Here is a 22,749-nt window from a genome sequence, read left to right on the forward strand (position 1 = left end):
GAGAAGGTTTAAAGAAGGAAGGAACTGTAGATGCCTTCCCCAGGACAATGACATCTCTAGTTCATTTATTAATGGGATCATAGAAAGCATAGGTGGTGAATACCAAATGACTCCCTGGGATTGGAAGGCACTTTTAAAAATGGTTTTACCTACTGCTCAATACTCCTTATTGTTCCAAGAATATAGAGATTACTGTACTGTGCTTGCTTTAAACAATCTTCAAACAAAGCATCCCTGTTACCATAGACATGCTTGTGGGAGAAGGACAACACATAACTGTGGCTGCTAACACCAAAACGGACGCTTAGGCTTTTACAGAAGCCCCCAAAGCTGCTCATTAACCTCGTCTTTGTTTACCCGATCTTACAGTCCAACGGGAATCCTTTTCTACTATAAAACAAGGAGCAAATGAACCTTACATAGCTTTGTAGACAATTACAAAATGCTCAGTTAGTTCAGTTCAGTTGCTCAGTCATGTCCGACTCTGTGTGACCCCATGGACTGCAACACACCCGGCTTCCCTGTCCATGACCAACTCCTGGAGTTTGCTCAAATTCATGTCCATTGAGTTGGTGACGCCATCCAACCATTTCATCCTCTGTCGTCCCTGTCTCCTCCTGCCTTCAATATTTCCCTACATCAAGGTCTTTTCTAAGGAGTCAGGTGTTTGCATCAAAATGCTATTGACCGACAAATTGGATATTTGGAGACTCGGAAGGTATTAATACTGCAATTAATTATTGAAAATGCAAATGAAGATTGTAAATGAGCCTTGCAGCCCATTGGTAATTTACCAACAACTAATATGGCAGAAACATTAAAAGCCTGTCAAAATATAGGAACAGAATCCCATAAAGCTGCTATGCTGGCCACTGCATTATTTCCTCAAAAATATTTTAACTGTGGCAAACCTTGGACATATGCCAAAAAATTGCCATTCTGGTAAAAGGAACCTTCTCTAAAATGTCCTCATTGCAATAATGGCTTCCACTGGGCTAAGCAATCCCATTCCAAATTCATTAATAAGGGGCAGACTCTGTCAGGAAACTACCAGAGAGGTCAACCCCAAGCTCCGTGACAAAAACAGGGGACAAACAAAAAACAGACTTGGAATGTGAATGCCCCTAATGGAATCCCGATAATCCCTTTCTGAACACCAAGAGAGCTCAAAACAAAAGCTAACCTCAGATTTAAATGCTGCCACAACCAGCAGTACAGGATTGGACCTTGTTATTACTGAAAGTTGTACTTTTGATATGATTGATGATAATGTATTCCTACAGAAGTCTATGGCCCTTTACATAAAGGTATAGTTAGATTTATTTTAGGCCACTCCAGCATAACTGTGAAAGGTATTCATATTTTACCAGGAGTAATTGATTCTGATTACACAGGCAATATTCAAATTATGGCTCTCTCACATAGTTATCAGACAGTAGAGAAAGGGACAAAACTTGCACAGTTATTACTCGTGTCTTATTTTGTGCCCTCAACAGAGAAACAAATTAGGAAAGGAGGTTCTGGATCTATAAATGCAGCCTACGGGACCATGCTGATTAACTCTAACTGCCCCAGATTAACTCTAAAAATTCAAGACCTTTCTTTCAAGGGCTTAGTAGACACAGGAGCTGATGTAACTATCATCACGAAACAAGATGTCCCTCTGACTGGTCTTTAAAAAGGGCCCATGGACAAATGTTAGGTGTTGGGGGATTCCAAAAACCATCAAAGCACCGTTCCAAAAATCTGTACAGATTCAGAAGGGCATGTAGCTATTACCTGTTCTAACATCATGACTATTCCTACAATTTTATGGGGACAAGATATATTAAAACAATATCAATTAATACTACAGACACATTCATCGTAAGGGCCACTGCTTTTATACCACCATTACAAATTATCTGGACTGAGCACCCTCCTCCCCCACCAGTCTGGACTGAGCAGTGGCCCATGACAAAAAAAAAGAATATGACAAAAAGCATATAGAACAATTGATTAAAGAACAGTTAAATGCAGGAGATACAGAAGAGAATCTTCCATGAACCCATGGAATACTCCCATCTTTATTATCCCCTGAAAATATCAGGAAAATGGCATTTAAATCATGATTTAAGAGCAACTGATGCTCCAATGCAATTGTTGGGTTCATTACTACCAGGTATTCCAAACCCCTCTCTAATTCCAGATGATCACACTATAATAGTTACAGATCTTAAGGACTGCTTTTTTTTTTTTTTTTTACCATACCCTTACATCCTGAAAATAATCAGAAATGTGCACTTTCAGCTCTTAATGTAAATCATCATCATCCTTTACAATGGTATCAGTGGAAACACTTACCTCAAGGTATGATAAATAGCCCCACCATGTGTCAAAGATTTGCAGATTTAACTCTGCAACCATTATGACAACAACTTCTCAATGCCTATATTTGTCATTATATGGATGACATTCTTTTAGCTCAGTCTTTGCCACAAAAATTAACAGAAATTCTCTCTTCATTACAGACATATTTGAATTCACAGGGGTTAATAATAGCTCCAGAGAAATTTCAACACATTCCCCCATGGAAATATCCTGTCTTTCAAATTTTACAAAGAACAATTACTCCTTTATAATTTTCTTTCAAGTTTCCAGAACCATTAATGCTTCATTATTTATAGCAATTCTTGGGTCACTTAAATTGGATACAACCTAGCTTAAGTATCCCAACATATGCAATGCTTCCTTTCTTTCAATTATTCCTGGCAAATGAAGACCCTATCTAACCCTGCTGTTTTTCTCTTCAATATTATGCTTTACTAAAACAATTCAGCACTGCTTATGCTAAACATTTTCTTGGCAGGTGTGTTCACATCCTCTTTCACTGATTCTTCTTTCTACAAAACATACTCCTACAGCAATACTTGCCCAAATCTTACCTAAAGAGATAAAAATCATTGAATGGCTACATAATCCTAATCAACCAAAATACCATTTTCTTCCCTATCTACAGGTGAGACTACAATTGTGACAGCAAGGACACTTATGTCTCTGTCACTTTACTGGCACAGATCCACAATTTATGTAGGAATATCTAAAGAAAACATGGAATTATTATATCAAACTAATGAACGATTTCAAATAGCCATATCATATTTTACAGGGGAGTTTATTTACAACATGTCAATGGATAAAAGAATTTCTATTTTACAATTAATGCCCTTTTCTTTACATCTTATTATCTCTAAACATCCTATTCCTAACGTGCTTACCCTCTATACAGATGGCAATCAAACTCAAGGAATAGTAACCTTGAAAGAAACATCAAATGGAAAAAGATCCTTACCAACCCCCAAGTTGGTGAATTAGCTGCTGTCTTGCTCGCTTTACAAACCTTCTCACAAACTTCCTTTTATCTCTTAACAGGTTCTTTTCCATTGTTAATATCATTCAACACTTGCCAGATTCTATTTTAAATACCTCTATCGATAAACAATTACTTTCCCTCTTTATTTCTATTTAAACTCTTTTAACTAAAAGATAACATCCTTTTTTATAACTCATGTTTTAGGACATACACAGTTTCCCGGAATTCTCACTTTGGGGAATCAAAAGTTGACTCATCTCTCTGCCTTCTGGGATCATTATTTAGCAGACCTTTCAGTCACATCAATTCTTCCACCAGGGTGGCAAGGCACTATGTAAACAATTTGCTTTAACCCTACAGGAGGCCAACCTGCCCCACATGTCAATTATTAACTCCTTCTCTCTCAGCAGCTGGAGTTAACCCTCACAATCTTTCTTCTAATGAGTTATGGCAAATGAATGTGACTCATTATTTTCCATTTAAACCATTTCACTTTGCACATGTAACTATTGATACTTTTTCAGGCTTTTTGTGGGCTACTGCACAACAAGGAGAACAAGCACGTCATGTGCGAGCTCACCTTCTTGAATGTTTTGCTCTTTTAGGACATCCTCAAGCCATTAAAACTGATAATGCTCCAGCAAAAACATCTCACAAACTTTGGGATTTCTTTCATCTATGGGATATTAAACACATCACAGGTATTCCCCACAACTCTACCGGACAAGCCATTATTGAATGTGCAAATGGGCTACTGAAATTATTTTTAAATAAACAGAAAAGGAAAGAATTAACCCCTCCCAGGAAATGATTGTATATTGCCCTATTCACTCTTTTTTTTCCATTTATTTTTATTAGTTGGAGGCTAATTACTTTACAATATTGTAGTGGTTTTTGCCATACATTGACATGAATCAGCCATGGATTTACATGTGTTCCCCATCTTGAACCCCCTTCCCACCTCCCTCCCCATCCCATCCCATGACCCTCTGGGTCATCCCAGTGCACCAGCCCCAAGCACTTGTCTCATGCATCCAACCTCACTCTTAATCACTCTTAGTCAATTTCCAAAAAATTTTTCACAATAAGCTGCTGCTAGACATTTTTCTCCTCCACATTCATAAGAATACCCTCTAGTACTTTTTAAACAACCACCCGCTCCTATTTGGCAAGGACCTGTTAAATTACTAATATGGGCAAGGGGATATGCTGCTTTTCTGTCTTCATCAGGTCCACTTTGGATCCTTGCCTGTTGTGTGAAACCTTATCATGAGTTGGCACCAAGGATTTCAAGATCCATTACCAGAGTTCCATCTGTTGATCACCCAGAAGACTCCTGGCATGTCTCCTCCAAAAACACAGAGGAATAATCAGCTACCAGCCACTGACATTACATGGGGTGACAACAAATGTCTTACTTCAAGAGCTGAAATAGCACTTGTTAATACTGGCACACCTGTTACTCCTAAAAGTCCATGATAACTGTTACCACAACAGCTGCTATTGCAGCAACTGCTGCCACTGCCCTTTCTACATCCTTAAAAACCGCCCACCAAGTACAGACTTTTATGACTAATATAACTTTCGACTTTACTGAACAAGTAGAAACTGATCTAATGATTTTTATCTCGACTTGCAGCTTTGGACACCACAGTTTTGTGGCTCAGTGAACATCATTGTGCTCTTTGGACTCAATCACAATTAGACTGTGATAGTATATTTTCTCATGTGTGTGTTACACCTTATTTTCTCATAATTATTCTGAAACCTGGAATGATTTGTGTCAACAACTAGATCCAAAATCAGACCCTATACTCAAAGACTTTGTCCTACACTTACAACACATCCTTCGTCAACAGATTCAATCCCTTCAACAACACTGTTCGGATGTTACTATTCAAACCTTCTTAGATATAGCCACATGACTCAACCCAAAGAACTGGTTCTCCTTCCTAAATCTAAAATCTTGTTTTTTTCCCTTTCATCTTATTTATAATATTGCTTTGTGTCTTATTTCTAGTCAGAATATTGTTGCATTTTCTTGACTCACCCGCACTGAGGTGATGCTAACACTGTTCCTCCCAAAAGAAGATCAAAGAAACATTCATTAAAGAAAAGAAGAAGACGGGAATTATGGGGACCATGTTTTACTGCTTTCTCAGAAATATCTCCTGTAATTTAATCTTACTCATTCTCTTTTCTTTGCTTACTCTTTCCCCCTTCCTTAAGTTAGACATTCTGACATGTCAGGACTAGTTAGATGCTGTTCTTCACACAGAACAAACCCCCTTATCTTCAAAGTCTTTTCTTTATGATTGTAATGTAATTAGAGTCATAAAGAAACCAGAGATCAAATTGCCAACATCCATTGGATCATTGAAAAAGCAAGAGAGTTTCAGGAAAACACCTACTTCTGCTTTATTGACCACACCAAAGCCTTGACTGTGTGGATCACAACAAACTGTGGAAAATTCTTTAAGAGATGGGAATCCCAGACCACCTGACCTGCCTCCTGAGAAATCTGTATGCAGGTGAAGAAGCAACAGTTAGAACTGGACATGAAACAACGGACTGGTTCCAAATTGGGAAAGAAGTATGTCAGGCTGTATACTGTCACCCTGCTTATTTAATATATATGCAGAGTACATCATGAAAAATACCAGGCTGGATGAAGCACAAGCTGGAATCAAGATTGTTGGGAGAAATATCAATAACCTCAGATATACAGATCACACCACCCTTATGGCAGAAAGCGAAGAGGAACTGAAGAGCTTCTTGATGAAAATGAAAGAGGACAGTGCAAAAGTTGGCTTAAAACTCAACATTCAAAAGACTACGATCATGGCATCTGGTCCCATCACTTCATGGCAAATAGATGGGGAAACAACGAAAACAACAACAGACTGTTGGAGAAGGCTCTTGAGAGTCCCTTGGATTGTGAGGAGATCCAACCAGTCCATCCTAAAGGAGATCAGTCCTGAAATTTCATTGGAAGGACTGATGCTGAAGCAGAAGCTCCAATACTTTGGCCACCTGATGAGAAGAACTGACTCATTTGAAAAGACCCTGATGCTGGGAAAGATAGAAGGCAGGAGAAGAAGGGGATGACAGAGGATGAGATGGTTGGATGGCCTCACTGACTCGATGGCCTCTCTTACTTAAGTTTGAGTAAGCTCTGGGAGTTTGTGATGGACAGGGAAGCCTGGCGTGCTGCAGTCCATGGGGTTGCAAAGAGTCAGACATGACTGAGTGACTGAACTGAACTGAATGTGATTACCTCTGGGACTCCAGGGGAAGGCTTCCTTAATCCTAGAATTCTGGTGTCTGCCTTGCCTTACTGCTCTTAGTTAAAGATTACAGGATAAGTTATCAGTAAATATGTGCTCAGTGTTTTCTCAGAGAGTGTCTCTTCTGCGAGTTCCCCCTGCACTGTCCCTCATAATCCTGTGTGTTTGTGAGAACTAGTCAGTGTGAAATCACTACATGCATCCGTAATCATGCCAAGTACTTTGCATGCATGATCTCAGTTTCCTCAGAATAACATTGAACAGATGAGGAAACTAAGGCAGAGAGTAGCTCAATAACTTGTCCAAGGTCACATAACCTGCCCCTTCCTTGTAGGTTTCATCTTTTCTCAATCGGAGGACATTCCCTGCCAGCAAATGACATGGAGGAAACACTCCTCCTGGAATCTTGAGGAGGAACATTTGAGATCAATAGAGCTAGTACCTACCTGAGGCAGTCACATTTGGTAAGTAAGTGCTTTTATATGAGAGTGCTGGGCAGGTGCCCTAACACAGCACAGGGAAGTGGGGATTCAAGTGGAGGGGAGAGGTTTCCAGTTAAACTAACACATTCCTGGTAGAGGGGACAGCACACACTGGGTAGGATCTACTGTGTGGCAGGCACTGGCCCAGGCCAAGGACACACATTTTATTTGATCCTCATAAAAATACAGGGAAATATTCTTCTCATTTCACAGGTGAGGTTAGGTAAGGTGCTCCAGGTCACACAGGTGAGAGATGGCAAAGGCCAGGTTGGGGTTCAGTTCAGGGTCCACTGACCCTCACAGAGTGGCAGGGCTGGCAGCAGGGCAAGAGCTGGAGGAAACAGCTTCTGTGGTGATGCCACAGGGTCTGGGAGCAGGAGCAGATTTGGACCAAAGGGAGATGGCAGGAGAAGCCCCATCTGTCCTCGGGGACGCCCTCTGCTGTCCTCCCTCCCCGTGAGCTGTCCTGGCCTCACTTCTGAGTCCTTGTTGGGTGGTGGGAGGAAGTGAGCACCTTGGACTTGGCTCCCTGAGTAGAGGACCCAGAAGGAGGCCTTGGGGACACACCCCTAGTTACAGGACTTCCCCGACCCCTGTGGGCAGCTGGAGGTTGCTTATTCATCCCCTTCTTGGTCCTTGATTCTTCTCTGGGTTAATTCAGCCAGTTGGCACCACCTCAGCTCTGGGTCACAAGTAGGAACCATCCAGATAAGAGACAGCTGATTACCTGAACAGTCCCCCAGGTCTTCTGAGTTCATGGTGGCAGCATTGGGGTCTCAGAGATCTCCCTTCAGCTCCTTGTTTGCGTCAGGCTGGAAGGAGGTGTGGCTTAACCCTTGGGGAAGAGAGAACAGACTATGGGCTCGATCATGAGTGAGCAGTAGCTGCAGGAAGCAGTGGGAGGCAAATTTTTGGTGGGTTCCCCTTGGATGGCCACAAGTGCCACCGGGGACTTAACCCCATGTGGTTCTCTGTCCCCTGGGCTCTGCTGGCCACTAGTTAAGGTAGGGCTCCCCTGGTGGCTCAGACAGTTACTCATGTTCCCACCAGCCCCCTCCAGGCCAAGTCAGTGTCCTGCTCTCCTTGGGGCACAAGGAGAATGTAGTCAGACAGGAGACAGCTATTTGCAAGGCTATAGGGACAATGAAACCAGAGACAGAAGAAAAGATAGGAGGGGAATGCTCTGGGAATGAAGTGAGGTTGGGAACACTTGTGTTTACTAATTGGTAAAAACTAATATTGATCTAGTGTCTATGATGTGCAGACTCCTGAAACTCACCTAACCTTCGGTAAGCCCAAGTTTTCACACTGCTGCCAAAGCCTCGACCTGAACCCTAGTCTTTCTGATCCAAATCACATGTTTGTGATGACTATGCTCTACTCCCTATAATATACAAAAGTATTTACTCATTGAAAGTGAAAGTCTTAGTTGCTCAGTCGTGTCCGACTCTTTGTGACCCCCATGGACTGTAGCCCTCCAGGCTTCTCCATCCATGGGATTTTCCAGGCAAGAATACTGGAGTTAGTTGCCATTTCCTTTTCTAGGGGATCTTCCCAACCCAGGGATCGAACCCGGGTCTCCCACATTGCAAGCAGACTCTTTACAATCTGAGCCACTAGGGACGTCAATTTATTCATGGATATATATTAATTGGTAAATGACTCTTTTCATCCCAAAATGATGTCTTGCTCCCTGTGTTTAGTCTCTGCCTTGATCAAGGTCCTTGTACCTCAGCTCTCACAGCCCACGCCCTCCTTGCTTCTGCAAGAGCCTTTATTCTACATGGGCCTGGAGCCCCAAGATCCCCGCCCCATCCCTGCAGCCCTGCCCAGGGAGGCTGAGCACCTCTGATGGGACCTAATCCTCTCTGCTGTCGTCCCCTGATTGCTAAATTTTTGGCTCTTTCTAATTATTTATGTAAATAATAGTGTAAAGAACACTTTTCTTGTAGAAAACTTTACTTGCATTTGACTATTTCCTTAAGCTATTTCAGGAGTAGAATAACTATATCTGAGTATATCAACATGTAAAATTTTTTATACTTAGAGCCACACTGCTTTGGAAAGAAATAACACCAACTTACATTCACACTCATGGTATGCGATGTGTCCAGCTTCTCAGTCTTGCTAGTTCTCAGTTGTTTGTTTAAGTAGCAGATCTTTATATAGAGAGAATCTCTTTTGATTCTGGTTGTGATTATCTTGTGTTGGGAGACGATGAAAGAAAGTAAATGTTGCTTATGTTTATGTACTATTTTAAGAATTCAGTAAAGCACTTCTTAATGACCCCTCCTGAAACCTCCGGGCTGAAATGATAGCTAAGGTCCTTATAGTAACAGCTACTGATAAGAGTGGTTTGTGTTTCTGATTTTGCTCTGCACTGGTATTTGCTCCAAGACTTCATAAATTATAAATCATATTTTCTGGTAACCCAGCAGTCTGTACCCTTGTATCCCTGTTTACAGCTAAGGAAGCTGAAGCATAGATGTTTTGTGATCTGCCCAAGATCAGAAACCTTGTTCAGCATAGGCTGGGTTCCAACCCTCTCTCTGGGCTCAAGAACTCATACCTGACCTCTTCTCACTCTGTGGGTACTTTTATAAAATCATGGATGGAGGTAATAGGAGCCCAGAGTCTTTAACACATATTTGAAAACTGATTGGATGGAGAAGTGATAACTGAATAGAGAAGAGTAAAGGGAGAGAAACAACGAGAGTGTGTAGGGGCAAGAAGAATGCTCTGCTGGGCAGAGTCCCAGAGAGGGGGCAAAATGGGAGGGAGCTAGAGAGGAGAGCAGAGGATAAGCTCACAGGCCCTATGTCCCATCCTATATTCACAGAAGCCTTAAGTCTGCAACAGAGGGAGGAAATCAGAAAGGAAAGACTCCAGAAAAAATTTTCTGTCCTATGGAAATCACAGGTCCTCATCCAATCACTCTACAAAAATGCTTGCCAGTCAACCCTTCTCCATCTTAATATGAATGGGCAATCCAGGATCAGATGTATGAGAAATATGACAACCTGGAATAAATGACTAAGATAAATGATAAAAATGACATCAGAAGAAACAGAATTTTTTTTAAATTATTTATTTATTTGGCTGAGCTGGATCTTAGTTGTGGCATGCAGGATATTTTAGTTGTGGCATATGAACTCTTTGTTGAGTTTGTGGAATCTAGTTCTCTGACAAAGGATGGAACACAGGCTGCCTGTGTCGGGAGCATGGAGCCTTAGCCACTGGACCAGGGATGTCATGAAGCAGAGAATTTTGAAAACTCAAACCCATGTCTCAAGAAGATTAGAAAGATATTTTATTCATAAATTGAGAACAAAATGCATGGGAAAGGGAAATAAATAATGAAACAAACAAAACAGATCTTGGAAATTAATAAAGTGTTTACAAAACAACTGTAAAGATAGATTGGAAAGAAAGTCAAAGGAAGCTTGTGGAAAATTAAGCAAACAAATGGCAGAAGAAATGGAGCTAAATGAGGAATAGAAAGGTTGCCATCCACAGTTGTTTCTGAGAAAGTTATTTGCAAGTGAGCTGCAGGAGAAAAAAGGGGTGTGCGTGTGTGTGTTTATAGAGTGAGCTGAGGAATAACCATGAAAGACATGGATCTGGCAATCAGGGCTATCAACCCAGAGAGAAGAGAATCAAAGGATCACAGCTGGGTGTGCACCAGACCTAGAGAGCTACCAGTCCAGAATGGGATAGAATGGGATAAGAAGTCCAGGAGTTTGTGGAGACAGGGGACTTGGTATCATATGAGCACAGGTGGAAAGAAATGTAGGAAATGGTGAAGATAAACAGTGCAAGGGGTGAAAATAAAAAGCAATTAGAAACATCAGGAAAAACTAAGCCATGTAAAAACCATATGCAACTGTATGGTAAAAGTTAGCTCTACAGAAAATATTTAAAACATCACAGAAATGTTAACACTCTTCTTTGATTTTTAACTTTTTGAACAAAACTGAACATTTACTTTTTTTTTAATGTGCTGCATGGCTTGTGGGATCCTAATACATTGGCGGGAATGGAGAAGAAAAAGAGGAAGAAGAAGAAACAAAAAGCTTCTTCTCAATCATTCAATCAATCCTGAAACCCAAAGGAATCTAAAAGTAAACCAGAAAGAAAGAAAGAAAGAAAAAAACCTACAAACATATTGGAAGAAATGAAAACATAATGTGAATATACTAAGTTAAGGAAACTTTTCTCACCAGGACACAAATCCCTGAAACCAGTGGATCTCTTAAAAATTAAAAATTGCAAAGGACACCATAAATCAGATCAGAATACAAGAGACCTGGAGACAGCGTTTGCAATATTTGCAGTAGATAAGGGTGAACATCTTCAACAGCCATAGTAGCTACAAACCCACATAAGCAGACTGAAATCAGCTTTTTAAAAATAAGAAATCTGAACAAACAATTCCCCAGGAAGTGACTTGCCCACAGTATCTGGGGGCAGACACAGCTCTCCATGGGCAGAGCGGAGGCCAAGACCAGGCCTTCTGACACAGGTATATAGGTTGGGAATGTGATTTCATTATGTTTTTAAAACTGATAAAATTTTACATTTTATTCTTTATTTTTTGTTTCAGCTGGGCCTCCTGGCGTGTGGATCTCAGTTCACTGACCAGGGATGGAACCAACACCTTCAGGGTAAACATGGAGTCTTAACCACGGGGCTGCCAGGAAAGTCCTAGGAATGTGAATTTAATAACCCCAAAGTTTCTAGGCTTTTCTCTGCCTATCTGAACACATAGATCTAAGGTCATGCCCCTCTTGTTATACTGACATGTCTACAGTTTGGCTTTTTACCTTAATATTGCAGCACTGGGATCATAATGTGACATAGTGCAGTAAGCCCTTTTCACTTCCTCCATTGAGAGCCATCCTCTCCTGCACAGGACCACCCATCACCCACAGTCCTGAGCTGAGGGCCTGGCGAGTACAGAAAGACAAGGGTCTGGGGCTCCCTACTCGGTCTCCTGTCCCTCCCCTCTCAGGCCTCAGTGTCCCCCCAGGGCTTAACACTGAGCAGGCACTCAGAGACAGATTAGTGATAAACCTGGATTCTTTGTTTCTCAAAAGGAACCCTTTCTCTCATCAGCCTCAGCACAGCACCTGGGGACAGCCTCAAGGTGGCCAGGGCACAGGAGGAGAGGGTCTGAGCAGCCTCCAGCTATGTGTCTCTAAATAGCCAGACACACCTCTGAACCCAGACCTGAAGAAGGAAAGGGGAAAGTGAATGCCCTCACGTCTGAGTGGCTCAAGTCAAACAAACACTCTGCCCACCAGGCCCCACCTTGGGCTTATCCCACTCTCCCTGCTGACTTCTTTAGAGAAACAATCCCAGTCCTGACATGCCAGGTCCTATCAGGTCGGCACATCCTACCTTGGGCTCCGAATAGGCAGACCTGCCAACAACAGACTGTGAGACCTTTGGCCAATCACTCCCTCACCACATGGTGTCTTCCCAGCACCCTCTGTCCCCTGCATCAGGCCTTGCAGCCCTGACGGAGGTCAGGTGGACCTCCATGGGGGGAGTCCAGGCCCACTGCAGCCCCTTCTGCTTGACAAAAAGTCCACCACCTGCAAGACCCTCAGACTGTAGGAACATTATCTCCTCTGTTACTTCATCTGTAAAACAAAGCCAACAATTCTTAGAGTTGATGTTTCAGGTTAAACAGGAAATACATGGACATGCTCAGCTCTTCTTTTTGCTCAGGATCCAAACAGGAAACACAGCTAGTTTATGTTTTAGACTTTTTGAGTCAGGGCACTAGCCTTCCTGTAAAAGTCCTCAATTTGGAGAGAAGTATATCTGTTGTCAAGTAGAAATAACCTGGGTTAGAATTAGCAGTATGCTATTAGTCCTTCCCACAAATTTCTGCTATTGTTGTTGTTGTTATTTAGTTGCTAGGTCATGTCCAACTCCTGTGACAAAATGGATTGTAGCCTGCCAGGCTCCTTCTGTCCATGGGATTCCCCAGGCAGGAATACTGGAGTGAGTTGTCATTTCCTTCTCCAAGGGATCTTCCTGACCCAGGGACTGAACCTGTATCTCCTGCATTGGTAGACGAATTCTGTACCACTGAGGCACCTGGGGTCCCCCAGGAACTTCTTCATTCATCCAGGGGCATGGACCACCAAACCTGGGCCTCCTTGAATGTGTCACTGGGCCCCAAAGGCCCTGGTGCAGTCCATGCCATCAAGACCAAGTCTACAGGTACCTGATCAAAAGGGATAGAGTTGGGACATGGACAAAATGGCTGAGGAGTGGCCTTAGGCCCCTCTCCCAGGTACCATGGGAGCAGAGCAGGGGAGAGTGGACTCTGCAGGGGAGGTCCTGGAGGGCTTCTCAGAGGAGGTGATTCCAATTTGAGTTTTACAGGATGAGCATGATTTTTCCAGGTGGTATAAGCAGGTGTCCCTGGCAGAGGGTCCTAGAACCCACATGGGCCTGGCAATCAGCGGCAGCAGTATGACCTGTATGTGGTGAGCAGCTGGTATGTTCAGGAACTGTGCCATGTGCCGGTGGCACGAAGGTGAATGAGGCAGGCAGGCTGGTAAGTGTGTGTGGGGAGGGAGGAGGGATACAGAGGGAATGCTGGGAAGATGCTCACGGGCAGGGGGAGTGATTGGCCAAGAGCCTCATGGTCTGTTGGTGGCAAGACTTCCTTTTCAGAGCCTAAGGCAGGATGTGCTGACCTGATAAGAACCTGGCATGTCAGGACTGGGCTTATTTCTCTCAGGGGGTCAGCAGGGAGGGTGGGATAAACCCAGGGTGGGGCCTGGTGGACAGAGTGTTTGTTTGACTTGAGCCACTCAGAAGTGAGGACATTCACTTTCCCCTTTTCTTCTCCAGGTATATCTGGGTCCAGAATTTGTGTGTAGTCATTGCAGAGAGGCACATCTGCAGATCTGAGAACACTGGATCTTGCTCACATTCGGCCAGAGGAAGACTCCTGGGTAAGCGGTGGGGTAGGACCTCACCCACCTCCCTATCCTCAGGATGAATGTCTGGGGAAAGGATGATTGTCACTAGCTGACAGAGAAAGGAAATGGAAGCTCAGAGAGCTCATGGCCAAGACGGCAGGTTAAGCAGGGGCAGAGCCTGGATGTGGAGGCAGGTGTGTCTGAGGGCTTCCTCCCATCCCCCTGGGCCCCTGAACAGTGCAGAGGGAGGGAGACCCTGCTCGGGTAGGCTCAGCTCGGGATGTGGACTCCTGAGACGTGAGTGATGACCCCAGAAAGAAGGTGAGTGTTGAGGGTACACAGTCTGTTGGGAAATTTGTAGGAGGCAGAGGGGATGGAGGAGGTCAGATCCTCTCCTCCTTTGGCCTGGCCAACTTGAGGCTGCCCCCAGGTGCTGTGCTGAGGCTGATGGGGAAAGGGTTCCTTCTGACATACAAGGAATCCAGGCTCATCACCACCCTGTCTCTGAGGGCCTGCTCAGTGCCTGACCCTGGGGGACACCGAGCCCTGAGAGGGGAGGGGCAGGAGACCAAGTGGGGAGACCCAGGGCTTTGGCTTCCTGTGCTTGCCAGGCCCTCAGCTCAGTGATCCTCTGCGGAGGAGGATGGCCCTGATAGAAGAATTGAGAAGGGCTTACTGCACTATGTCTGTGTTATGATCCCAGTTTTGCAATATTAAGATAAAAAAAGCCAAACTGTAGACATGTCAGTATAACAAGAGGAGCATGACCTTAGATCTATGTGTTCAGACAGGCAGAGACAAACCTAGAAACTTTGGGCTTATTAAATTCACATTCCTAGGACTTTCCTGGCAGTCCCGTGGTTAAGACTCCAAGTTTCCACTGAAGGTCGTGTTGGTTCCATCTCTGGTCAGGGAACTGAGATCCCACATGCTAGGAGGCCCAGCTAAAACAAAAAATAAAAGTAAAAAGAGAATAAAGTGTACACTTTTATCAGTTTTAAAAATTTAATAAAATCACATTCCCAAACTAAATACCCATGTCAGAAGGCCTAGTCTTGGCCTCTGCTCTACCCACAGAGAGCTGTGCGACCCTGCGCAAGACACCTCCTGCGGAATTGCTTGTTAAGATTTCTTACTTGTTTTTAAAAAGCTGATTTCAGTCTGCTCATGTGGGTTTGTAGCTCCTATGGCTGTTGAGGATGTTCACCCTTACAATATCTTGATGATGTTGTAAATAATGCAAACACTGTCTCAAGGTCTCTTGTATTCTGATCTGGTTTATGGTGTCCTTTGCAATTTTTTTTTTTCTTTATTAGTTGGAGGCTAATTACTTCACAACATTTCAGTGGGTTTTGTCATACATTGATATGAATCAGCCATGCAGATACATGTATTCCGCATCCCGATCTCCCCTCCCACCTCCCTCTCCACCCGATTCCTCTGGGTCTTCCCAGTGCACCAGGCCCGAGCACTTGTCTCATGCATCCCACCTGGGCTGGTGATCTGTTTCACTATATACATGCTGTTCTTTCGAAACATCCCACCCTCACCTTCTCCCACAGAGTTCAAAAGTCTGTTCTGTACTTCTGTGTCTCTTTTTCTGTTTTGCATATAGGGTTATCATTACCATCTTTCTAAATTCCATATACATGTGTTAGTATGCTGTACTGTTCTTTATCTTTCTGGCTTACTTCACTCTGTATAATGAGCTCCAGTTTCATCCATCTTATTAGAACTGATTTAAATGAATTCTTTTTAATGGCTGAGTAATATTCCATGGTGTATATGTACCACAGCTTCCTTATCCATTCATCTGCTGATGGGCATCTAGGTTGTTTCCATGTCCTGGCTATTATAAATATTGCTGCAATGAACATTGGGGTGCACGTGTCTCTTTCAGATCTGGTTTCCTCAGTGTGTATGCCCAGAAGTGGGATTGCTGGGTCATATGGCAGTTCTATTTCCAGTTTTTTAAGAAATCTCCACACTGTTCTCCATAGTGGCTGTACTAGTTTGCATTCCCACCAACAGTGTGAGAGGGTTCCCTTTTCTTCACACCCTCTCCAGCATTTATTGCTTGTAGACTTTTGGATAGCAGCCATCCTGACTGGCGTGTGATGGTACCTCATTGTGGTTTTGATTTGCATTTCTCTGATAATGAGTGATGTTGAGCATCTTTTCATGTGTTTGTTAGTCATCTGTATGTCTTCTTTGGAGAAATGTCTGTTTAGTTCTTTGGCCCATTTTTTGATTGGGTCATTTATTTTTCTGGAATTGAGCTGCAGGAGTTGCTTGTATATTTTTGAGATTAATCCTTTGTCTGTTGCTTCATTTGCTATTATTTTCTCCCAATCTGAGGGCTGTCTTTTCACCTTACTTATAGTTTCCTTTGTTGTGCAAAAGCTTTTAAGTTTCATTAGGTCCCATTTGTTTAGTTTTGCTTTTATTTCCAATATTCTGGGAGGTGGGTCATAGAGGATCTTGCTGTGATTTATGTCGGAGAGTGTTTTGCCTATGTTCTCCTCTAGGAGTTTTATAGTTTCTGGTCTTACATTTAGATCTTTAATCCATTTTGAGTTTATTTTTGTGTATGGTGTTAGAAAGTGTTCTAGTTTCATTCTTTTACAGGTGGTTGACCAGTTTTCCCAGCACCACTTGTTAAAGAGGTTGTCTTTTTCCCATTGTATATCCTTGCCTCCTTTGTCGAAGATAAGGTGTCCATAGGTTCGTGGATTCATCTCTGGGCTTTCTATTCTGTTCCATTGATCTATATTTCTGTCTTTGTGCCAGTACCATACTGTCTTGATGACTGTGGCTTTGTAGTAGAGTCTGAAGTCAGGCAGGTTGATTCCTCCAATTCCATTCTTCTTTCTCAAGATTACTTTGGCTATTCGAGGTTTTTTGTATTTCCATACAAATTGTGAAATTCTTTGCTCTAGTTCTGTGAAAAATACCATCGGTAGCTTGATAGGGATTGCATTGAATCTATAGATTGCTTTGGGTAGAATAGCCATTTTGACAATATTGATTCTTCCATTCCATGAACATGGTATGTTTCTCCATCTGTTTGTGTCCTCTTTGATTTCTTTCATCAGTGTTTTATAGTTTTCTATGTATAGCTCTTTTATTTCTTTAGGAAGATATACTCCTAAGTATTTTATTCTTTTTGTTGCAATGGTGAATGGGATTGTTTCCTTAATTTCTCTTTCTGTTTTTTCATTGTTAGTATATAGGAATGCAAGGGATTTCTGTGTGTTAATTTTATATCCTGCAACTTTACTATATTCATTGATTAGCTCTAGTAATTTGCTGGAAGAGTCTTTAGGGTTTTCTATGTAGAGGATCATGTCGTCTGCAAACAGCGAGAGTTTCACTTCTTCTTTTCCTATCTGGATCCCTTTTACTTCTTTTTCTGCTCTGATTGCTGTGGCCAAAACTTCCAACACTTTGTTGAATAGTAGTGGTGAGAGTGGGCACCCTTGTCTTGTTCCTGATTTCAGGGGAAATGCTTTCAATTTTTCACCATTGAGGGTGATGCTTGCTGTGGGTTTGTCATATATAGCTTTTATTATGTTGAGGTATGTTCCTTCTATTCCTGCTTTTTGGAGAGTTTTAATCATAAATGAGTGTTGAATTTTGTCAAAGGCTTTCTCTGCATCTATTGAGATAATCATATGGTTTTTATCTTTCAATTTGTTAATGTGGTATATTACATTGATTGATTTGTGGATATTAAAGAATCCTTGCATTCCTGGGATAAAGCCCACTTGGTCATGGTGTATGATTTTTTTAATATGTTGTTGGATTCTGTTTGCTAGAATTTTGTTAAGGATTTTTGCATCTATGTTCATCAGTGATATTGGCCTGTAGTTTTCTTTTTTTTGTGGCATCTTTGTCTGGTTTTGGAATGAGGGTGATGGTGGCCTCATAGAATGAGTTTGGAAGTTTACCTTCTTCTGCAATTTTCTGGAAGGGTTTGAGTAAGATAGGTGTTAGCTCTTCTCTAAGTTTTTGGTCGAATTCAGCTGTGAAGCCATCTGGTCCCGGGCTTTTGTTTGCTGGAAGATTTTTGATTACAGTTTCGATTTCCTTGCTTGTGATGGGTCTGTTAAGATCTTCTATTTCTTCCTGGATCAGTTTTGGAAAGTTATACTTTTCTAAGAATTTGTCCATTTCATCCAAGTTGTCCATTTTATTGGCATAGAGTTGCTGGTAGTAGTCTCCTATGATCCTTTGTATTTCAGTGTTGTCTGTTGTGATCTCTCCATTTTCATTTCTAATTTTGTTAATTTGGTTCTTCTCTCTTTGTTTCTTAATGAGTCTTGCTAATGGTTTGTCAATTTTGTTTATTTTTTCAAAAAACCAGCTTTTAGCTTTGTTGATTTTTGCTATGGTCTCTTTAGTTTCTTTTGCATTTATTTCTGCCCTGATTTTTAAGATTTCTTTCCTTCTGCTAACCCTGGGGTTCTTCATTTCTTCCTTCTCTAGTTGCTTTAGGTGTAGACTTAGGTTATTTATTTGGCTTTTTTCTTGTTTCTTGATGTAAGCCTGTAATGCTATGAACTTCCCCTTAGCACTGCTTTTACAGTGTTCCATAGGTTTTGGGTTGTTGTGTTTTCATTTTCATTCATTTCTATACATATTTTGATTTCTTTTTTTATTTCTTCCATGATTTGTTGGTTATTCAGAAGCGTGTTATTTAGCCTCCATATGTTTGAATTTTTCATAGTTTTTTTCCTGCACGGTGGTCAGAAAAGATGAGTGGAATGATTTCAATTTTTTCGAATTTTCCAAGACCAGATTTATGGCCCAGGATGTGATCTATTCTGGAGAAGGTTCCGTGTGCACTTGAGAAAAAGGTGAAGTTGATTGTTTTAGGGTGAAATGTCCTATAGATATCAATTAGGTCTAGCTGGTCCATTGTGTCATTTAAGGTTTGTGTTTCCTTGTTAATTTTCTGTTTAGTTGATCTATCCATAGTTGTGAGTGGGGTATTAAAGTCTCCCACTATTATTGTGTTACTATTAATTTCCTCTTTCATACTCGTTAGCGTTTGCTGTACATATTGCGGTCCTCCTATGTTGGGTGCATATATATTTATAATTGTTAGATCTTCTTCTTGGATTGATCCTTTGATCATTATGTAGTGTCCTTCTTTGTCTCTTTTCACAGCCTTTATTTTAAAGTCTATTTTATCTGATATGAGTATTGAGACGCCTGCTTTCTTTTGGTCTCCGTTTGCGTGAAATATTTTTTTCCAGCCCTTCACTTTCAGTCTGTATGTGTCCCTTGTTTTGAGGTGGGTCTCTTGTAGACAGCATATAAGGGGTGTTGTTTTTGTATCCATTCAGCCAGTCTTTGTCTTTTGGTTGGGGCATTCAACCCATTTACATTTAAGGTAATTATTGATAGGTATGGTCCCGTTGCCATTTACTTTGTTGTTTTGGGTTCACGTTCATACAACCTTTCTGTGTTTCCTGTCTAGAGAAGATCCTTAAGCATTTGTTGAAGAGCTGGTTTGGTGGTGCTGAATTCTCTCAGCTTTTGTTTGTCTGTAAAGCTTTTGAATTCTACTTCATATCTGAATGAGATCCTTGCTGGGTACAGTAATCTAGGTTGTAGGTTATTCTCTTTCATTACCTTCAGTATGTCCTGCCATTCCCTTCTGGCCTGGAGGGTTTCTATTGATAGATCAGCTGTTATCCTTATGGGAATCCCTTTATGTGTTATTTGTTGTTTCTCCCTTGCTGCTTTTAAGATTTGTTCTTTGTGTTTGATCTTTGTTAATTTGATTAATATGTGTCTTGGGGTGTTTCACCTTGGGTTTATCCTGTTTGGAACTCTCTGGGTTTCTTGGACTTGGGTGGCTATTTCCTTCCCCATTTTAGGGAAGTTTTCAGCTATTATCTCCTCGAGTATTTTCTCATGGCCTTTCTTTTTGTCTTCTTCTTCTGGGACTCCTATGATTCGAATGTTGGGGCATTTCACATTGTCCCAGAGGTCCCTGGGGTTGTCCTCATTTCTTTTGATTCTTTTTTCTTTTTTCCTCTCTGCTTCATTTATTTCTACTATTTTATCTTCTACATCACTTATCCTATCTTCTGTCTCTGTTACTCTACTTTTGGTTCCCTCCAGAGTGTTTTTGACCTCATTCATTGCATTATTCATTTTTAATTGACTCTTTTTTATTTCTTCTAGGTCTTTATTAAACATTTCTTGCAACTTCTCAATCTTTGTCTCCAGGCTATTTATCTGTAACTCCATTTTGTTTTCAAGATTTTGGATCATTTTTATTATCATTATTCTAAATTCTTTTTCAGGTAGATTCCCTATCTCCTCCTCTTTTGTTTGACTTGGTGGGCATTTTTCATGTTCCTTTACCTGTTGGGTATTTCTCTGCCTTTTCATCTTGTTTAGATTGCTGTGTCTGGAGTGGGCTTTCTGTATTCTGGAGGTCTGTGGTTCCTTTTTATTTTGGAGGTTTTACCCAGTGGGTGCGGTTGGACGATTGGCTTGTCAAGGTTTTCTGGTTAGGGAAGCTTGCGTTGGTGTTCTGGTGCATGGAACTTTATTTCTTCTCTCTGGAGAGCAATGGAGTGCCCAGTAATGAGTTTTGAGATGGGTCTATGTGTTAGGTGTGACCTTGGGCAGCCTGTATGTCGACGTTCAGGGCTATGTTCCTGCGTTGCTGGAGAATTTGCATGGTATGTCTTGCTCTAAAACTTATTGGCTCTTGGGTGGTGGTTGGTTTCAGTGTAGGTATGGAGGCTTTTGGACGGTCTCTTATTACTTAAAGTTCCATGTAGTCAGGAGTTTTCTGGTATTCTCAGGTTTTGGGCTTAAGTCTCCTGCCTCTGGTTTTCAGTTTTATTCTTCCAGTAGTCTCATGACTTCTCCAACTATACAGCACTGATAATAAAACTTCTAGGTTAATGGCGAAAAGATTCTCCCCTGTTAGGGACACCCAGAGAAGTTCACAGAGTTACATGAAGAAGAGGAGAGGGAGGAGGGAGATAGAGATGAGCAGGAGGAGAAAAAGGGGGACTCAAGAGGAGAGAGGCAGATCTATTCAGTTGTCTGTTCCCCGAGTGTTCTCCGTAGCCCAGACACCCACAGAGATTCACAGAATTGGATTGCGAAGAGAAGGGGAAAGGAGGAAATAGAGGTGTTCTGAGGTAGAAAACAGAGTCAAGATTGGTAGAGAATAATCAACACACTCCTGAATAAAAATGGGAACTGAATATTGGATTCTTAAATGTTCACAATTTATATCATATACTGAAAAACAAAAATTAAAAATCTAGAGTAGAGGTTAGACTCTTAAAAATACTATATTAAAAACAAAAACCAAGACACACAAAAAAGTTTTTAGAAAGATATATGAAGCTCGGTTTAAAAATAGGGCTTCTCTTCTTTTTTTTTTTTTTTTGTCAGGTTATAGTGTATTGAAAATGAAAATTAAGGAGTAGTAGAGGAGTAATAGAGGACTTTAAAAAGAAATAAGAGAAAAAGAAAAATAGAAAATAGAATAGAAAAAGGAAAAAAAAAAAGAAAAAAAAATTTCCCTAATTAAAAAAATCGTAAAAATCTATGAAAAAGAAAGTTAAGGAGTAATGGGGGAGTAATAGGGAATTTTAAAAGAAAATAAAACAGAAGAAATAAAAAAGAAAAACTTAAAAAAAATTTTTTTCCTTACTTAAAAAAAAATAAAAAATAAAAGTAAAAATATATCTAGGAATTTCTCTGGAGCTCGGTCAGTGTGGGTTCGGCTCAGTTTCAGATAGCTCCTCATTCCAGCTTACACTTCTTGGTATCTACAGGCCCCTTTTGGTGTAGTCCGTGTTTTCTACAGGGATTTTAATCTGTTGCACCAGTCCCTTCTGAAGCGGTTCCCTTTGTTTATTTGGCTTCTGTTTGCCAGTCTCCTCAGCGCCTCATTTCCGCCCTGACACAAGCGGGCGGAGGTGGACTCTTATTCAGGTAGCTAGTTCCGTCGTGCTGCGGGGAGGGGCTGGCGCTGCTTTCTCTGTCTGCGCTGCTCGGGCTCCCAGCTGCTCTATATGGAGTGTGCCCTGCGCTGCGCGCGGTTCCAGCCCTTGGGTGTTCCACAAAAGTGCGGAATAAAAAGCTGCACCTGCTTTTTGTGCCTTCCCCGTCAGAGCGGTTCAGGCAGCCAGGGGCTTGACGGGTGCACTCTCCCCGGGTGTGGCACACCTACTCCCTTCCGCGGTCCCAGCCTCAGTTTCCGCCGGTGCCAGTCGGGTGCGTGCGCCTTCTGCCCTCCGTGTCCCCAGCCGCAGCCCCCGCCCGTGCCGGTCAGGTGCCTGCGCCCTCTGTCTCGCTGCGACCCTCCCGGTGGATGTCGACCATCCAGAATCTCAGGAGGTCTTTGATTAGAAACTGGAGGTCTGTTTGCAGTGCAGTAGGGGATGAGGTCCTTGGGGCCGAGCCTGCCCCTTTCCCCTCCCCCCTGCCTCCAGCCTCCGGTGGGGCTGGACTGGTCCGAAGCCTGCGAGCTCTTCTCTGGACTTGCTCGGTCCCTTTGTTCTGCGCATGGCCGGCAGTGTGTTTGGGCCGCTTAATTTTCTCTCTCTCTTTTGCTATCCCACAGTTTAAGTTGGTAACTCACAAAAGCTCCCTCCGATTGTTCTCAGGGCACTCAGGCCCAGTCCTTACCCTAAGCA

The 22,749-nt window shown here is 42.1% G+C and overlaps 1 long non-coding RNA gene across 1 annotated transcript; it reads left to right on the forward strand.

The window, feature by feature from the left end:
- Positions 1 to 5,827: 5,827 nt before the first annotated feature.
- Positions 5,828 to 14,099, forward strand: LOC133043343 (uncharacterized). The gene is made up of 4 exons (XR_009689687.1): positions 5,828 to 6,520; positions 13,159 to 13,355; positions 13,541 to 13,695; positions 13,995 to 14,099. It is a non-coding gene; the product is annotated as an uncharacterized LOC133043343 (long non-coding RNA).
- The last annotated feature ends 8,650 nt before the right edge of the window (positions 14,100 to 22,749 follow it).

Source organism: Dama dama, chromosome 22, assembly GCF_033118175.1.
Source record: "Dama dama isolate Ldn47 chromosome 22, ASM3311817v1, whole genome shotgun sequence".
Classification (NCBI taxonomy): domain Eukaryota; kingdom Metazoa; phylum Chordata; class Mammalia; order Artiodactyla; family Cervidae; genus Dama; species Dama dama.